The following is a 19,578-nucleotide window of genomic DNA, read 5'->3' as shown; positions in this document are numbered from 1 at the left end:
TCAAGCCAGCCGGCCCTTTACTTATGACACAGGCGCACGCTTGGCACTACTTTGTTGATGCACGTGCGGCTACTGCGCACACAATTCACAAACACAGAAAATAATTTTTTTTTGGTTTGGACTGGAGTGTACTTTCGGGGGTTACAGCACCCTTTAACGGTCAAGCCAGCCGGCCCTTTACTTATGACACAGGCGCACGCTTGGCACTACTTTGTTGATGCACGTGCGGCTACTGCGCACACAATTCACAAACACAGAAAATAATTTTTTTTTAGGTTTGGACTGGAGTGTACTTTCGGGGGTTACAGCACCCTTAACGGTCAAGCCAGCCGGCCCTTTACTTATGACACAGGCGCACGCTTGGCACTACTTTGTTGATGCACGTGCGGCTACTGCGCACACAATTCACAAACACAGAAAATAATTTTTTTTTTGGTTTGGACTGGAGTGTACTTTCGGGGGTTACAGCACCCTTAACGGTCAAGCCAGCCGGCCCTTTACTTATGACACAGGCGCACGCTTGGCACTACTTTGTTGATGCACGTGCGGCTACTGCGCACACAATTCACAAACACAGAAAATAATTTTTTTTTTGGTTTGGACTGGAGTGTACTTTCGGGAGTTACAGCACCCTTAACGGTCAAGCCAGCCGGCCCTTTACTTATGACACAGGCGCACGCTTGGCACTACTTTGTTGATGCACGTGCGGCTACTGCGCACACAATTCACAAACACAGAAAATAATTTTTTTTTGGTTTGGACTGGAGTGTACTTTCAGGGGTTACAGCACCCTTTAACGGTCAAGCCAGCCGGCCCTTTACTTATGACACAGGCGCACGCTTGGCACTACTTTGTTGATGCACGTGCGGCTACTGCGCACACAATTCACAAACACAGAAAATAATTTTTTTTTGGTTTGGACTGGAGTGTACTTTCGGGGGTTACAGTACCCTTTAACGGTCAAGCCAGCCGGCCCTTTACTTATGACACAGGCGCACGCTTGGCACTACTTTGTTGATGCACGTGCGGCTACTGCGCACACAATTCACAAACACAGAAAATATATTATTTTTTTAGCACTTGGGGGGAGCACCCCTGATGGACAGAGCACCCCCTGGACAACACTACAGCACCCCTTTAGGACTGGGACACTGCACAGGACTTTGGAACTGACTGCACAACACAGTCCAGCCAGCCCCTATGGACTTTGAAGTAGTGGACACAGCCCCTATTAACAACAGCAGCACAGCACAACACAGCCAGCCCCTATGGACTTTGAAGTAGTGGACAACAGCAGCACTACACTACACTACACAGCACTAACTCCCACCCTCCCTCTTCACTGTCCACAGCCGAGTGAGAAAATGGCGCCGACGCGGGTACCTTATATAGGATCCAAAACCCGCGAGACTCGGAAGGCGGGATGATGACGTTTTGCCTCGATGTCAGATCCGAGTCAGGCGGGAAAAGTCGAGCCTGACTCGGATCGGACTCGGATCGGGGGGGCTCGGGGGGGTTCGGATTTCAGAAATCCGAACCCGCTCACCCCTAATTAATAGCCCTAATAAAAGAACTTAGGCTTCTTAAATTGAGCCAAAAGGCTATTATATGCATATTTGCATAAGTGTGGAAGAATTATATAAAGCAATTTCTTCTGGAGAAAATAGCTGTAGTTAAATTGGGGATACATTAAAATGGGTGCTATTATTTTTGTGTCTATAAAGCGCAGTTTTGAAAAAATGTAAAAATACACCTGCTGCAGCCACCTGCAATCCTAAAAACACCTGTCCCATTCATACAGCCCCCCAAAACACCTGTCCCATCCATACAGCACCCCAAAACACCTGACCCAGTACTTTAAACCCACTGTCCAACAATTTACATATTCACCCCAAAAATTACATTTCATTATTAGGGAAATTTAAGCTAATTTTTTTTTTTTTAAATGTAATTTTTATTATTATTATTATTATTATTATTATTATACAGTTTAAACAGAGAATACATTTCTCAATATAACTTGGAGTTATAACAATTAAACAAGCATTAAACAAGGACAACAGATGTGGCATTAATTGAGTGGAAGCAAATTTAATTTTTTTAAAAACCTAATTAGTCATGTGGGTTTGGTGTCCAAGGGGTTCTGAACCAAGTCCCCACATTTTTGGCCAACAATACAGATTTTTCACATTTTATCACCTGCTCTGAGATGGTGAAAACTTTTCGCCGGTTTGTGCCTTTGGAGTTTTCGCACATGCAAAAACAGTTTGTACCGGTGAACGCTTTTCGTCAAAAGGATTTCTTGCACCCAACTGAATATGGCCCTATGTCCGCAGGTCCATCTGACTATAGGAAATGGCAGCAAACTTATTGTCCTTAAAAGTCCTCTAATTTCTTTTGGCGTCCCCATAGCCAATGAGAAACAGTAGATCCGTGCAAAGTAATCACATACTTGAGCATAAAAATTAACACCATAGCCAAGGTTGGTAGACTGCCTCCCGACAAATGTCGCACTCTTCAAGAAAAGTTATACAGGTATTTCTGGGTTAAAAAAGGTGACACAAGAACAGTCACTAATTGGCCTCCTCAAATTTCACAAGCAGGGTCATAATGATGAGAAGAATATTCTGCAAAAAGTTTCAGCTGGCCACAGCAAGTATCAAAAAGGAGCACCACTTTGAAGCTATCCATGGGCATAAGGCAGGATGTACACGTCTGGCTCACATTTCTAAAGCATTTCAATGGCGTCCAATTATGGTCCGAGTCCGCAACATCCAGTAAGAGTATTCAACTTCACGGATGTTGCAGAGTCACTAGGATTAGTCACCTACCTACATTTACAGTGATGGACTGAGTCATGGCCAAGTGCGACAACATGGGAGTAGTGCAAGCTATCAATAGGCAATGTCACAGCCTGCATTAAAGCTGCTGCAACAGTTAATCCTCAGATGTCTAACCAGGAACATTACTTTTAAAAGGACAAAAATTTTCCATGCAATGCGAACACCATAGCCAAAGTCATGACACACTCCAATGAAAGGCATTTAGGAGGACCTGCCCCAATACTCAGTTACGGGTTCTCTCATGTCCAAATCAGGTCTGGCAGATCAGCTACGACCATAACCTCCCTCATATAGCAGTCACAAGCCCCGTTCTACCTGGTCATTATAACAAGCAACGTGGAACATGGGGCAAGCACACGACACCACAGAAGCGGGGCAATGAATGGGCCCAACAAACGCACTTTTCCCCAATCTAGCACACATGCACCAGGCAGGTGGCTTTAAGGCCACCACTAACACTGCTGTAGCAGTAATCTCCATCATCACCAAGCTAGGAAGTAGAGAGGATTTCCTAGTCGATAGGATAAAAAGAAAGGTGCTTAAGCGGGAGGCCCCCTAGGCTCAACACCAGACTATCCATTGCAATGCTAATACTAGAGAACCTAATTGAACACACAGTCAATATTGTTTTGGTGGCAGGTAGGAATATGATTTTTCCCTTCAACTGTCCAGAGTTCCCAAAAGGGGGTACTTTGTTTTACCTTCCTATTGTTTAAAAACTTACCCAACTCCCTCTCCTGGGTGGGGTACAGGATGTCACAAGTATGACAACCTCACTATTCTGGCTCTGACACAGGTGTAATGCGATTTACCCGTGCAGGTTTATAACTTTAAACATGCCAGGTACGGTGAAAGGCTCTTCAGTAAGCAAGGAAGGTCACTAAAGCTGAATCTGCAGAGATGCACATGGTCAACCCTCCGTGGGGACATCAAAGTGACACATATAGGCACCCCTTTATGGTAGAAGCCAAAGAAGCTGTGAGCGAGGACTTGAAATAATCACACTGTCAGTCTGCAGTTTGAGCTGTTGTGCATAGGATTGAAATAACTAGAAACTAAACCCAAATGTTGGGGATCAACTCCAACGTTTCGATTTACTTTCTCGTTATTTCAATCCTCAATAAACGCAAGTGACCCAATTTCTCCCACTCATGTCTCCTGCCTTTCTATTTCATTGTCTTGGTGTCATGGGCAAAGCTTGAGGATGAGTGGAGGCTCATCAGCCAATCAGCACTTTATAAAATATAAGCCAATGAAATCCCTACAAATTAAAGACTCCACTGAGGCATAAATTATCATGACTATTGGTTCAGCACACAAAATTGCTGCCCCCACTGCTGGCTGCAATGCTGAAAAAATAGTTTAATTAAGCACCTGTAAACTAAAAATAAAACTTAGACAGGCTAAATACAAAATGACGTTTTGGCCAGACACCTTAATGCCGCGTATCTACTTGCCGAATAAACAGAGCGATTGAACGATTACGACATCGTAATCGGTCAATCGCTCATTAATTGTGCATAAATCGGGCAGTATAATGTCGGAAACGACCAGCGATGCACGCTCCCGCTGGTTGTTTTTCCGACATCAATCATCGCCTGAACATGATGGTCAATCTGCCGATAACGACAGATTGCTCATGTTCAGGGATGAGCATTTCTGTGCTCAGGGAGCCACTCTGAGGACAAAGTTGAGTCTCTCAAGGCCAGTAGATTATTTCAGTAGACTCAGAAATAATATAACAGAATTCCACAAGATATCTCGATTTTCAAATTCTTCCATATTCTGTTTATAAATATTACTAGAGGTTTCAGTCAATACACTTTAAACTTATGGTGCGTACACACGGTCAGATTTGTCAGACTTGTCAGATGAACGACTGAACGATTAAACGATTTGAACGATTTGACCAAAGTTTTGAACGATTTGAACGATTTGAACGATTGAACGATTTTTGACTGCATTAAAATGAATGGAATCGTCCAAGTCTGACTGCAAACCCATCAGATGTCAGATATCGTTATCTGACAAACGGGAACGCGCATCGTTGATCGTCCATCGTTCAGGCATGTCAGATATGAACGATTTTCCTTCAGATATGAACGACTGAACGATTTTTAAATCGTTATCGTCCATATCTGAAGAAAAAATCTGATCGTGTGTATGCACCATAAGAATCCATTTTAATTGAAGTTGTTTTTAGTTGAACAGGTTATAATGGAAAGGAATAAAGGTGAAATGGTTAATTATTTACCACACTAAAACAGGAAGTATTTTAGCACATTCACAGCAGTTAGGACTTCCCAAGACACACTGTATTACAACTAGGGGTGTTTACCGGCCACTTTTCGTGTTTTGGATCTGAATTGGTTTTGCCAAAACCACCCTTCCGTGTTTTGGATCTGCATTTTTTGGGAAAAAAAAAAAAATCGCATAAAAACCATCTAAAAAAAAAAAAAAATCACAGAATTTATTGGTTTTTCTGTTCCTATGCTATTATTAACCTCAGTAACATTAATTTCCACTAATTTTCAGTCTATTCTGAACACTTCACAATATTGTTTTTAGGTTGCACCGAGGTAACTGGATGACTATGCTAAGCGACACAAGTGGGTGGCACAAACACGTGGCCCATCTAGGAGTGACACTGCAGTGGCAGACAGGATGGCAGTCTGCATTATGTACTGTTTGGGGCCTAGTTTTTCAAAGAAAAAAAAAAAAAAAAGGAGGTGCAAGATGGAATTGTCCTCGGGCCCTCCCACCCACCCTTACGTTGTATAAATAGGAGATGCACACTTTAACAAACCAATCATTTCAGCGCCAGGGTCTGCCACACGACTATGGCTAAAATCATTGGTTCGTTTGGGCTCCCACAAAACAAGCTGGCAATTAATCTGTCCCTGCACAAACTGGCTCTACGGAGGCAAGATGTCGTTCTCATCCTCCTCATCCATAGATTCCTCACCCCTTCAGTGTTGTGTACATCCTCACTCACAGAGTATTAATTTGTCCCCGCTGGAATCCACCACCACAGGTCCCTGTGTACTTTCTGGAGGCTGGTCTCCCTGGAAGAATTGATAATTCATTTTGATGAACATCATCTTCTCCACATTTTGTGGAAGCAACCTCCTACGCCTTTAGCTGACAAGGTTCCCGGCTGCACTAAACACAACTCAGGTAAAATAGAGCCAGTTTGTACAGGGGCCTCCAAATTGCCTCTTTTTCCTGCCAGTACATACCTACTTGGATGCTATCTCTGATGTAATCCTCCACCATTCTGTCAATGGTGACAGTATCATATGCAGTGACAGTAGACATGTCAGAAATTGTTGCCAGGTCCTTCAGTCCGGACCAGATGTCCAAACTTGGTCCTGTCTGCCCTGCATCACCGCCAGCGGGTGGCTTAGGATACCCAAGTTGTTTCCTGGCAGCCCCAGTTGCAGGAGAAAATGAAGACGGAGCTGTTGACGTGTCATGTTCCACTTCAGCTGACAGTGTTTTCACCAGGTCTTTGCACCTCTGCAGGCTTGTGTCGGCCAGACATCACGTGAGACATCACGTAGGCTTTAAACCTAGGATCAAGCATGGTGGCTAAAATGTAGTGGTCTGATTTCAACAGATTGACCACCCTGGAATCCTGGCAAAGCGAATGAAGGGCTTCATCCACAAGTCCCACATGCCGAGCGGAATCGCTCCATCTTAGCTCCTCCTTCACTTTCTCCAGCTGCTTCTGCTAAAGCCTGATGAGGGGAATGACCTGACTCAAGCTGGCCGTGTCTGAGCTCACATCACGTGTGGCAAGTTTGAAGGGCTTGCACAACACGGAAATCATTCTCCACTGCGCTCGAGTCAGGTGCATACCCCCTCCTTTGCCTATGTCATAGGTAGATGTATAGGCTTGAATGGCATTTTGCTGCTCCTCCATCCTCTGAAGCATATAGAGGGTTGAGTTCCACCGCATCACTACCTCTTGCTTGAGGTGATGGCGGGGCAGGTTCAAGAGTGTTTGCTGGCGCTCCAGTCTTCGGCACGCAGTCGCTGAATGGCGAAAGTGGGCAGAAATTATTCGGGCCACCCAGAGCATCTCCTGCACGCCCCTGTTTTTCAGAAAATTCTGCACCACCAAATTTATTGTGAAAGCAAAACATGGGACGTGCTGGAATTTGCACAGATGTAATGCCCACACAATATTGGTGGCGTTGACAGATATCACAAATCCCCAGGAGAGTCTAAGTGGAGAAAGCCATTGGGCGATTATTTCCCTCAGTTTCTTCAAGAGGTTGTCGGCGGTGTGCCTCTTACTGAAACCGGTGATACGCAGCGTACCCTGCCTTGGAACGAACTGGCGTTTCTGAGATGCTGCTACTGGTGACGCTGCTGTTGTTGCTGCATAAGGCCATACATATACCCAGTGGGCTGTCACAGTCATATAGTCCTTAGTCTGCCCTGTTCCACTTGTCCACATGTCCGTGGTTAAGTGGACATTGGGTACAACCGCATTTTTTAGGATACTGAGGACACTTTCTGACGTCTCTGTACATTCTCAGTATCGCCTGCCTAGTGAAGTGGAATCTAGATGGGATTTGGTACTGGGGACACACTACCTCCATCAATTGTCTAAATACCACTGCACTAATTGCGGATACCGGACGCACGTCTAACACCAACATAGCTGTCAAGGCCTCAGTTATCCGCTTTGCTTCAGGATGACTGCTGTCGTACTTCATCCTCCTCGCTAAGGACTGTAGGGTCAATTGCTTAGTAAAAGTGGTCTTCCTACTTCCTCTCTGGGATGATGAACGACTTCCAACAGCAACAGCGGCAGCAGTTGGCGTAGCAATGCAGAATCCTCCCGAGGAATCCCGGATAGGAGAGTCAGTCATGCCAGTGACATGACCTGCAGGACTACTTCCGATCCTGACTAAGGAGGAAATTGACTAGGAGGGAGTTGATGGTGTAGTTTGCAGGCGCTGGATACAACAGGAAAAAGGGACTGCTTATGGTCTTGGCCACAGTTTCTGAACTTGACAGTAACTTTTTATGAACGCGCTGCACGTGACGTATAAGGGAGGATGTTCCTAGGTGGTTAACGTCCCTACCCTACTTATTTCACCTTTACATATTGTACATATGGCAAGACAGTCGTCCGGATTTGGATAGAAATATTTCCAGACCAAAGAGGTGGAATGTTTGGTCTTCTGCCCAGGCATGACCGTGATGGGCTTTTTCATCCCACAGACAACAACCGTCTCCCCCAGTACCTGATTTAAACAAACCACCTCACTATCAGAATCCTCCTCGTCAACTTCCTCCTCAGCGCCAGAAACACCAATATCTTCATCCTGTTGTACTTCAACAGTGACATCTTCAATTTGAATATCAGCAAGTGGACTGTGGGTACTCCTTCCAGCACTTACAGAGGGCGTGCAAATGGTGGAAGGAGCCACCTCTTCCCGTCCAGTGTTGGGAAGGGCAGGCATCGCAACAGTTGCCACACTTGGACTCTCCTTGGGTGATATCTTCTTAGAATTAGAAAGCACAGTTCTTTGCTGTACTTTTGCCAGCTTAACTCGTTTGATTTTTGTAGCGGGAGGAGGGCTTCCATCGTCATGTGAAGCTCAATCACTAGTCATGAACATAGGGGAGGACCTTAGCCGTTCCTTGTCACTCCGTGTCGTAAATGGCATATTGGCAAGTTTACGTTTCTCCTCAGATGATTTAAATGTTTTTTTTTTTTTAAGGTCATTTTCCTGAACTTTGCCATTTGGGATTTTATATGCCCTCTACTATGGCCTTGTCAGACCACGTTGATGGCATTTCATTGTCTATGTCATGACTAGTGGCAGCAGCTTCAGCACTAGGAGGAAGTGGTTCTTCATCTTTCCCCATTTTATTTTTATCTGACATCAAAATTCTCTATAGTAAATATATTATGAATAGATTTAGCAACCTGACAAATATTTCACAAAACAAATAAGTGTGATTCAGTGATCGCGGTGAGTGACAAAATTTGTGGGTTCCAGGGACCCACCACTTTAAAAAAATGGGGTCCTACCTGACCATTTCTGGGTCCCATCATAATTTATGCTCTAGAACTCCCCATATGCCTCTCAGACCTCCCCACATCTCCCTAAAATGCCCATCTGATACCCCCAACAGCATCAGATATCCCCACGAGCCCCTTAAATGCGTGTTTTAATGCCTCCATGATCTTTCAGGTAATATGACTTGCCTGTTCACAAAATCCATAGTGAATAAGTAGGTTTACCATATCACCACTTTAAACTGGGACACTCATGGATTACACAGGTTCTGTGGCTCATTAAAACCAGGTGAAATCCAGGCATGAAGTCAGCCAGTCACAGAACCCTTGTAATTAATTGTGTACCGTTTTAAAGCGATAGTATGGTTAGCATATGAATAACGCTTTAGATAATAGGCATATTTATCAAAGGATAAATGCTCAGCCTTTACACATTATGCCACACAGCAAAGCCCAGCCTTTACACATTATGCCATGCAGTAATACCCCTTACAAATGATGCCGCACATTAATGCCCTTTAGTCCCCCTATGCAGTGCCCCCTAGTAGTCCCCCTATGCAGTGCCCCCCAGTAGTAGTCCCCCTATGCAGTGCCACCCAGTAGTAGTCCCCCTATGCAGTGCCCCCCAGTAGTAGTCCCCCTATGCAGTGCCCCCAGTAGTAGTCCTCCTATGCTACCCCCAAATAGGAGTGACCTGGGCATTAGGCCCGTCACTAAAGGGCAAATCGATGGGTCAACTACTGGGGACCCACCTATTTGCCCTTTAGTGACCTGGGCCTAATGCCCAGGTCACACACCTATTTGGGGGGGGGGGGGGAGATACCTTTAATTGGGCCTAATGCCCCCTATGTAGCCCGGGCCTTGTGCCCGCCTATATAGCCACAGGCCTATTGCCTGAATTTATGCCACAGGCCTAGTGCCCGACAACCCTGGTGGTCTAGGAAGTGGTAAATAACGGTGGCCCAAGGCCGCCTACCCGCATGGTGGAAGAGGCTGCGGGGTGAGCTTCGATAGCTCTTTTACTTTCCACCCACGCAGTCCTCTCCGATCCTCAGCTTCAGGCTTCTGCCGCTGGCCCGTCCTGGCCAGCGGCGCCGCCTCTTCCTTCTTGATCACGCCGTCTTCTTGCCTCTTGCGCGGCCGCCAGAACTGTTGCGCCGCTCTTCACTTGTCTTCGGGAGGTCTTCACTCCTCCCCTCCGCCGACGGACTGAACGTTCCCGCTCAGCAGCGTACCGGGTACTTTAAAAAAGTGAGTCCCCAGTGCCCGATATTGGGTAAAATACACGCTATAGCGCGTATTTGCGAACACTGGTGATTGTACGAAGAGACACCAGATCTCAAAATTTTACACAGCTTCCATAAGCTACTAGTGATTCACCAAAGACACTTTTCCTTTTTGCATCAGCTCCAGGCTCTACAACTATTGTAACTTTCTGCTGACACATTACTGTAACAAACATTTTACAATAGCTGTTAAATTTGTTGAGGTCTTCTGAAGAAATTTCACTCCACGCTTCCTAAAGCACCTCCCACAAGTTGGATTGGCGTGATGGGCACTTCTTGCATACCATACGGTCAAGCTGCTCCCACAACAGCTCAATGGGGTTGAGATCTGGTGACTGCGCTGGCCACTCCATTACAGACAGAATATCAGCTGCCTGCTTCTTCCCTAAATAGTTCTTGCATAATTTGCAGGTGTGCTTTGGGTCATTGTCCTGTTGGAGGTGGAAATTGGCTCCAATCAAGAGCTGTCCACAGGGTATGGCATGGCGTTGCAAAATGGAGTGATAGCCTTCCTTATTCAAAATCCCGTTTACAAACCTCCCACTTTACCAGCACCAAAGCAGCCCCAGACCATCACATTACCTCCACCATGCTGGACAGATGGCATCAGGCACTCTTCCAGCATCTTTTCACTTGTTCTGCGTTTAACAAATGTTCTTCTATGTGATCCAAACACCTCAAACTTCGATTCGTCTGTCCATAACAGTTTTTTCCAATCTTCCTCTGTCCAATGTCTGTGTACTTTTGCCCATATTAATCTTTTCCTTTTATTGGCCAGTCTAAGATATGGCTTTTTCTTTGCCACTCTGCCTAGTAGGCCAGCATCCCAGAGTCGCCTCTTCACTGTAGACGTTGACACTGTTTTGTGGGTACCATTTAACGAAGCTGCCAGTTGAGGACTTGTGAGGAGTCTATTTCTCAAACTAGAGACTCTAATGTACTTGTCTTCTTGCACAGTTGTGCAACGGGGCCTCCCACTTCTCTTTCTACTCTGGTTAGAGAATGTTTGTGCTGTTCTCTGAAGAGAGTAGTACACACCATTGTAAGAAATGTTCAGTTTCTTGGCAATTTCTCGAATGAAATAGCCTTCATTTCTAAAAACAAGAATAGACTGTCGAGTTTCACATTAAAGTTCTCTTTTTCTGGCCATTTGGAGAGTATAATCGAACCCACAAATGTGATGCTCCAGATACTCAACTAGCTCAAAGGAAGGCCAGTTTTATAGCTTCTCTAACGAGCAAACCCATTTTCAGCTGTGCTAACAAAATTGCACAAGGGTTTTCTAATGATCCAGTAGTCTTCTAACACACTTAGCAAACACAATGTACCATTAGAACACTGGAGTGATGGCTGCTGGAAATGAGCCTCTATACACCTATGTAGATATTCCTTTAAAAACCAGACATTTGCAGCTAGTATAGTCATTTACCACATTAACAATGTTTAGATTGTATTTCTGATTAATTTGATGTAGTTATCTTCATTGAAAAAAAACAGTGCTTTTCTTTCAAAAATAACAAAATTTCTAAGTGCCCCCCAACTTTTGAACGGTAAAATATTATATATATATATATATATATATATATATATATATATATTTTATAGGCTTCTTTCACAGGGCGCCGCGTCCTGCTCCCTTTTATATAAGTCAAAATGCGCCCCTGTCCCTTTTCCACCGCCCTGCTGGGATCGCTGTGGTGAAAGACTGCAGCGCTGTCTCAGTTCACTCCGGGTGTCTGGGGGGGGGGGGGGGGGAGGGGGGGGGGAGGTGTGATACAGACACAGTCCTACATACTGTTCCAAAAAAGCTGCACAGTCTGACACTCCAGAGGAGATGCCAGAAAGTCACCTTAGCCAACCCACATCTACAGCATTCAGAATCTGCATGAAGCTCCATACTAAAATAGACTGAGCAGAGTATAACATTCTGTGAAAAAAAAATTTATGCATCCTAAGTACCACCAAGCATTAGTGTCCATTAGAGTAGAGGTGGGCAATAAGCGGCCCTCCAGCTGTTGTTGAACTACAAATCCCAGCTTGCCTTGCATCAGTTTTAGCATGGCCAAATAGCAAAACTGTGGCAGGGTATGTTGGGATGTGTAGTTCTAAAACAGCTGCACGGCCGCTTATTGACGACCCCTACCTTAGAGACCGCTCGAGGCCAGTAGAGGAAGAATGTGTATTCAGAGTGGAGTAAATAACAGATACCACTCTGTAGGCTCCCAAAGAGCAGTAATTTTTGAACAGAAGAACTGAGAATGGAGAGAGAGGAGAGTATCCGAACCGGGCACTCAGGGCATGGTGTAACTGAAAGTAATGAAAAAAAAAAGCCTTATTAGGCTCACAAAATTCAGATTTAATCTGATCAAAAGTTTAAAGCAAGGCATCCTATATACGTGACCAGTTCAGGAAATCCCTGTGGACCAAGCAGACCATGCGCAGCCCTCCAAAACTCAACTGCCTGATTCAGAATGGGGGCATATGGGGGACTACTTAACGGCCCGTCGGTATCTTCAACATCGGGATGCCGCTGCCGGAATTCTGACTGCCGGCATCTTGTCAGCGGGCAAATCATTCTGATTCCGTGGTTAAATATGGGGGAGTGTTGCAGTATATAAAAAGGTATCTGGGTTGCATAATCATTTCAAAACAAGGCTATCCTGCTAGTCAAACTAAGGAGTAGTTTCTTCCTTTTAAATGTCTCAGTGATAGGCATGAGATTTAAACAAACAGTCTTGAGGCGTGCGCGATACCCAGACGCCCAAGTATTTAAATTAGTCCTTTGGAGAGATTGAGCCGTTGCCTGGGCAACTACATACGAGTCCCTAAGCGACAAAATAGTAGATTTACTCCAATTATAACACCAGAATAAAGTCCAAATGTATTCACCATGCTCAGAAAATTGCGCAAGGCAGCATCAGCATCTGCCAGAAATAGAAGCATACCATCTGCGTATAAGGCAATGGTGTCCACCGCATCACCCATGTGAAAACCATGAATAGCTGAGTTGACACGTATATACAAAGCTAGGAGTTCGATTGTAAGAGTAAATAGTGCAGGCGTCAAGGGGCATCCCTGGCAAATCCATTAACCGTGACGCAAGCAGTCGGGGAAGAATACATCAGCTGAATCCAGCTTAAAAAGGTAGCTCCAAACCCAAGCCTGCAAAGCACCTAGCAAGTAAGGCCACTTCAGTCAAAGGCATTAGCAGCATCCAGGTCTAATTTTATTTTTATTGATGGGTGAAAATTTGACGCAGTGCACAGTACATTTGATGAAACCAGGACACAGTTTCTCAGACAGCAATTACAAAGTGATGTAGTGATGTTTTCCTGCAGACTAATGCAGTCATTATGAACAAACAGTATGCGCATGAGTCACACAGCACAGTACATACTACAGATCTCACTGGGGGATTAACCAATAGCAGCCATGCAGTCAATATATAATAATATCAAGCAAGTAGCACAATATGCTGTAAACCACAGCAGCCAGACCTTTTATCAGTACGTTGCAAGTCACATTAATGGGCACTGTATGCTTAGTAGCAGAGTTTCAAGATTGTGGCAATTATACAACAGAGCTAATAAAAAGACATCCACAAATACAGTTTGTGTAATTATATATATATATATATATATATATATATATATATATTTATTACATACACATATACACACACACACACACACATTTCTTCTCAGAATTTAAATGTTTAACATTTTATTTCAATTAACTGTGATGCAAATTGCAAACAAATATCAACCAGATGAGACAAAAAGTAGGCTGAAAATATGATGAATGCATTGTGTGGTAGATGGAAGACAAATGCACGCAGGCATATTATCTAAGGCCCCTACCTTATATTACACACATGGCTTTCCATTGAATTGAAAAAAAAAATTAAAAATAAAACTGTTCACACAGAAGATTAGATCTATCAAAGTTTAGGACTAAAAGCCCCCATACATCTGAAGGGGGATTGTGCCAGCCTGCGATCGGAAACGCTGATGCACCAGTCGGAAATACCAACTAGTGGCCATTGATGTTCTGCGATCCGTCGCAGGATCAGTGAAATTCTACATGTTATATGTCACCGATCTGCCAACCACGATAATTTTTGGATCGTTATCGGCATATCTGTGAAATCCAACATGTTGGATTTCAGCGATCCTGCAATGCCGGGTTGCAGGACCACAACATCACGGCAATCCATCGCTGATGTATGGGGGCCTTAAGCGAGGACTAAATGATTGCTAATTATGTCCAGATATGTAAAAACACAGGTTCTTCGAGACTGGCGATCACATGCACAATACACAGTAACATACACACCTCTTGTAATAATGTAAGTACACACCCATGAACAAATTACATACTTTATACTTACACATAAGGAAAGTCGGAACAAGAACAAATATAATTCTAGAACAGTGGCAAGAATATCAGTTATATAATGCAACTTCCCCTTACGAAAAATACGAGTTGCTTTTACAGTTGCAAAGGCCAAGCTCAAAAATGGTTGTTGCTCAATTTAGCCTGCTATGGAGGAAAACATACAGTTTTAGGTTCTGTCTCTATGGGGAGATTCAAATCTTTTGCAGAAATTTAGCTCCCAGGCTAAGTGCCCAGGAACTATGTAATTACTTCCTGCAACTAAGCCCGAGGCTACACTTATCGCGGATTTCTACTTGCACCCTCCTGAGGTACGAGCAGAAAACCATGTTAAGAAGGGCTTTGGGGCTACTCGTGACCAAACAGCTGCATCGCGCCCAGCACTTAGCCCGGATCCTGCTGATTAACGCAGCTAATCCTGGGCATCATCGCTGGAAAAAGTGGGCCGCCACAGGAAGTGATTGAATAGCTCCCAGACACTTAGGGACAACATTGACACAATGATTTTCTCCCCACTATTTAGCAATAAGCGGCGGCTGTGTTAACACGCTGTCCCTGCGAAGTCCCCACAGGCAGTCTTTTTGGATCAGTTGTCCGCAACACACACACAGCCGGACCTTTACGTTACTCTTGGGGCTGTGCCCGGCACTTACAGACATGCCGGGCAGCCCCCAAGCGCTGTGGTCACTGTGAATGGATGCCGGCGCATGCGCCTGGCATCCATTCACCGGTGGTGACAGCTGCACAGCCGTTTTCCCCACCCGCGGGACACGGCTACCCGCGGAAGGGGACAGAATCCGCAGGCTGAAACAGCCTAGCGGGAAATCTATATATTTATTTAAATTCAAATTGCTCCCTCCTCCATAAGCTCCTCCGTCTCCCAGGAGGAGTTTCCACTAAGAGTGTGGGGGAGGGAGCAGGGACTGATTGGATAAGAGCCATCTGTTCCTGCAGTTTCCAACAGAAATAAATTTTTCTTGTAGAACACCATTCTCAGATGGCGTTATACAGATGTGTCCTACCTCATCTAGCCTCAACATGTGACGTGGCATGAGTGAGCCACCCGGTCCCGTGCAATTCTAGCGTTGGGTGTCTTTTTTTGCTGAAAATGCATCTTCTTCGCAACATGATGCAACTAGTATGCACAGGGAGATTTTACTGATTAATATGATATGCAACACTTGTATAGTCTATGTGAAGCACAATGGAACTTGGCATATAAAAAAGCCGTAGCCGCTGCTTTGTAGCACTTTGTACATCTTATACAGCTTCAGAGACTCAGTCAAAGATATACGTTGCATATCGAGTTATAGTGTTCACGCCAGAGCTTCCCTAAAAGGGTATGTGGCATGTCCTCATAACTTACAGAGGTGCTGGGCTTCCCCCAAGCTCGCCCCTCACTGTGAATAGATGTCATGCGCACGGCATCTATTTACCCAGCAGTGATCAGAAACTGCAACTTTTCCAACCCGCGGGACACTGCGGCCCGTGGTTGCCGAAGGCACAGGGCAGGCTGCTTTAGCAGAGTGTTGCTATAAGGGCAGGACACATTGTGCCACTTTAAAATCGGGCAGAGCACGGTGTCCTGCTAAAACAGTCTAGCAGGAACACTAAATTAATCAGCAGTGTCTTTTGGTGCATCCTAGTTGTGTCACAATGCGACTAAGATGCATTTTCAAGGCTAAAACACGTGGAAAAAGACTCCCAGTGCTAGCAGTGTAGCACAGGACGAGGTGTGCAAAGAGGTGCGGTTTGGTGCAACTGTAGCAATGATGAGGGAGCACACATCTGTATAAGGTTAAGACTTTAAGGTTTGGGTTTTTTTTTACATTTTCCTGCTACCTGAATAGAAAACTTTAATCGCAGTAGAGAGCAATGACTTGCGATGTTGTAGGGGTAGGACATTAATGAAGATGATGATTGTGATATCTTCTACGTTAACCCGTTCCGGTATCAATGGGATACTTAAATCATGCAGAAATGTTAGTTTCTGCGTGATTTAAGTAAAATTGTGCTTGCTCAATAGACCCCTTAGCCAAGGAGCTAAATTCCTGCAAAATAATTTAATCATCTCCTATATGAGCTATAAACAAATATATGTAGTTGTAATTGTTACCTCTCTACCTGTTCTCCATCATATTTTTGGTACCACTGTATATTAAAGCCTGCCCCAATAATAGCATACTTTTTGCCATGTCCCCAAGTTCCTGCATTGAGTTAGGATTACCACATATATAAATAAGACTGGCAGAAGTGCTCTAGGAGAACTCAGTAAAACGCATCTCCTAACACTGCTGACATTCCGGTCATAATCTTCAGAGGCTTAAAGTGGTGTACTAGAAAAAGGGTGTAGCCTCTTTGGAAATGGGTGTGGATTGGGTGATTAGGGCATGTTTTTGGCATAGACAAAGCTTGCTCTAGTTTGTCCTCATTTTCAACTAGATACATATCTCACAATATATCACCTTCATAGAAAGTAAAACTTTTAAAAACAATATGCATTCATCCCTTAATGTTCATTTTATGTAAATACACAAGTAATGTATAACTTCAAATATCAGTGTCCCTACGAGGTAGCCCTGAGAGACTCATGCTTTCCTTTCTTGACATAGCTGCATATGTACCTGGGCTATGATTTGGCCCAGATTAGGGCTGGGTCCAGTCATTCTGCTACATGAGATAGTCTCTACTATACACAAACATTTCTACTAAATGTACTGTACAAATAATTTCCATCATAATTAGATTTACCAAGGCTGAGACCCAAATTTTGTAGCAACACTTTCATTCATCCCATTTTTTTTTGCCCCAAAATATGCTGCCTGTGACAGCTGCCCAATTGCCCATTCCTGACATTAATGTTAAAACTGATGTACGCTGTAAAAGGGTTTCAGTCAGCAACATGTTATAATGACTTAAAATATTTATTACAATTGTGTCAGTTGTAATACGAATGTTGCAGTAAGGTCATATACCAGTGGTGGCGAACCCTGGCACTCCAGCTGCTGTGGGACTACATATCCCAGCATGCCCTGCCACAGTATTAGCATTCCCTAATAGCAAAACTCTGACAGTGCATGCTGGGATATGTAATCCCACAGCAGCTGGAGTGCCAGGGTTCGCCAACAATGTATATACTCCAAGGCAGGAGTATTTAACATATGGCACTCCAGTTGTTGTTGAACTACATATCCCATCTTACCTTGTCAGTTTTAATATGCCATAATACCAAAACTGTAGCAGGATATGCTGGGATGTGTAGTTCCACAACAGCTGCATGTTCAATACCCCTGCTCTAAGCTGTAGAATGTGGAGTTAATGTGATGACAGGGTTCTGTGATAATGTAGATGGTGTAGTGCTTTGCAGCCCTTTATAGAAGACACAGTGGCTCAGACACCAGTCCTCCATTACTCTAACCTGGCAGTGTGGCTGGGTGGGCAGGTATCAAAACTTTGTGCTTGGTGGATTTAAGGACTAAACATTGCTTTGTCTTATAGCACTGTGTGATTGTTATTACCAGTTACATACATCATTTACTTACAGCCATGCATCTGCAGCAGCGATGTATAGTGCATCATTCTGCTGTGGTTACATAAAGCTGCACTATATACTTGCACACCACAGACATGAAATAATTAGAGAACACTGTCCTCCTCACACATATCTGTACCCATCTGCCTCCTAGTATACTCGGACGTTTCACCACTAAAATGATCATTATCTGTCTGATCTATACACTGTTAAATTGCATAGAGAAATATAATTGTGTGTGTATGTGTGTACATGATGAATAGAGAAGTGCTGATCTAGCTAATATCTGTATGTGGGAGGTTTATAGGTGGTTGGCAAATGTTTCTTTTCCATAGGAGATTACTCAGTAGAAGGTTATAGAGGGGCAAACACACACATAGACATGTAACACTACCTGTGCAGTCACCAAGGATATTGCTGCTATTTACCTGAGATAGGTCGGGGTGGGCGTCGCTGGGAATGCGCTATGCTGCAGCATCAGGCGGAAAAGGTCTCCCCTTCCTCAGCGGCGTCTCCCTGACCAGGCGGCTCTCTCACCTGCGCGCTCATTCCATAGGCTCCCGGGGATCACGTGGCAGTGACCGCCTCCCACCTGTCCCGTACAGCGCTGTCTCCAACTGCTGGCAGCTGCGACTGGAATCAGGGGCGCGCTCAGCGCATCAACGACAAGATACGTGCGCGCGCACGCCTGCCACCGCTGCCAGACGTCAGTAGCGTGCGCACAAGCACTATGTCGTCATCATCGACGTTATCACACTCGCTGACTGGCTGCCAGCTGCTGCTCTGCTGTAGCTGTGGTTGTGCGCAGCGTGTTCTTGCAAGCGGCCTGTCTGTAACGTTTAGCAAAAATAATTCATGTCTTCCGCAGAAACTTTATTGTCAGCAGTTTTAAAAAGAGAACTTATTATGACACATTGAGAAATAATATGGATCTGAGCGTGGGGTTAGGTCTAGACTAGAGAGCTCAAATGGATCTGTGACGTCACACCCACGTGACCCAGCATCAAAGGGGGATGGGCGGGGATGCTAACGGGGGACCAAAAGTGTCCGCTCGTCACGCTTTGGGCATGGTGGCTCGCTACGCTTGCCACAAATATTTATTCCCCCTCTGTGCCCATGTGGATGATAACACAGAAGCAGTCCAGCCCTCCTGCTGCGGTCACGTGTTTGATACGTCACAGAGGTCCTTTCAGCACATAGGATCTAGCATCAACCCTTTTTCACATTATTTTAGTTTCACCTAAAGTTACTAAAGGGCAATTGGAGTAGATTTTGTAAAATTCTACTCCAAGCCGTAATTATCACTTATTTTTAGTAAGCAGATCGCATTTCCCATAATTGTAGTGGGAAATGCAATCTGTGTGCTGCAAGTTACTAAAAATAAGTTGTGAAAAAATATCGGGGTAAGCCCTGTGATAATAACGCCATCTAGAGGTGGCGTTATCCAGGGTCTCCCCCGGTTACCGCACTCCTGCTCCG

General features: G+C 44.6%; 1 protein-coding gene across 1 annotated transcript in view; it reads right to left on the bottom strand.

Annotated features, from left to right (window-relative positions):
- Positions 1-18,788, bottom strand: part of TTPAL (alpha tocopherol transfer protein like) — a 44,181-nt gene extending 25,393 nt beyond the window's left edge. The window contains exon 1 of the mRNA XM_088476739.1: positions 18,528-18,788. The gene's annotated coding sequence lies outside the window, so the exon portion shown is untranslated. The remainder of the gene's footprint in view (positions 1-18,527) is intronic.
- Between the last annotated feature and the right edge of the window lie 790 nt (positions 18,789-19,578).

This window comes from Taudactylus pleione, unplaced genomic scaffold, assembly GCF_031769625.1.
Source record: "Taudactylus pleione unplaced genomic scaffold, aTauple2 ptg000192l, whole genome shotgun sequence".
Taxonomy (NCBI): domain Eukaryota; kingdom Metazoa; phylum Chordata; class Amphibia; order Anura; family Myobatrachidae; genus Taudactylus; species Taudactylus pleione.
This window is presented reverse-complemented; position numbering and strand designations above follow the sequence as displayed.